The sequence below is a fragment of the Panthera tigris genome, chromosome A1 (assembly GCF_018350195.1).
Source record: "Panthera tigris isolate Pti1 chromosome A1, P.tigris_Pti1_mat1.1, whole genome shotgun sequence".
Taxonomy (NCBI): Eukaryota; Metazoa; Chordata; class Mammalia; order Carnivora; family Felidae; genus Panthera; species Panthera tigris.
The window spans coordinates 140,358,346-140,359,392 of NC_056660.1; positions in this window are offsets into that span (position 1 = coordinate 140,358,346).

A 1,047-nucleotide genomic window follows, 5' to 3' on the forward strand; every position below is an offset into this window, starting at 1 on the left:
GGCTGGTGAACAAATGCCTGTTCTACACAGGTGAAGCAGCACATAAATCTGCTGAAACAGAGCATTTTTCTCTCCCGTTTTCACAGGATATAGCTGCTTATTTTCTCACCAGAGATGTTCCTCTCTGCAACTCGGCTCAGACTTAATGAATCTGCTTTCATCTCCTGGGGGCCTCAACTCACAAAATCAGCAGAAATGGTAAGTAAGCAGAGCATCCGAAAACTATTTTCTAGTCCTTGTCTGGCATTATCTCTATAAACCATGACAAATTATTTCTGGAGTTTCAGTGTTCTCATCTGTGAAATGAGGAGCTAGAACGTGGACTCTGCAAAAAGTGTGAAAACTTTTTGCTAGTAGGTGAAGGGGTTTAGGACAGTTACTGCCCCCCTCCCAATATGCCACTTTGCCATGTGGATTATCCTGAGCTGAAGTCACTTGAGGCCCTGAGAGCTCGAAGAAATTTTTGTCCTTCCTTACCAACAGAAGAACCTAAATTGGGTCTTTTCCAGAATAAGGGTTATTAACAGAGATAAATTTTATCCGAGTGACCCATCTGCATGGTAGGGCAAACATCTAAGTACCAAACAGCTACCCATTTTATCATTCTGTGGAAGTGCATTCCTTTCCTCTTAAGTCCCAGACCTCTACCTTCTTTTTAGTTCAGAATGACATAAAAACCTCATTTTGCTTATCTTTGAAATTTCCTCTTCTATGTGCATTTCCCCATACCTACGCCTGTTAAATTTGATTTTTCTCTTGTTAGTATGTCTCATGTGAATTTGATTCTTAGAGCAGCTATAAGGACCTTTGAGGAGACACGAATTCTTGCTCCCTGACTTAGCCAAGTGCAAAAAACGCAACCATTGGAAGCGACCTTCAGCCTAGCTTCCCGGGCCTTGCACACAGTTTCATACCGATTCTCTTGAGGCGCGCAGAGAGGTTCGGTGGTAAGGTAGAGAGAATGCGCATGTGTCGTAAGGCCCTTCCCAGTTCCCGTAGTTTCCTTTTAGGCTTTGGCCCCGCCCACCACCAGCGTTTCCGGCTCGG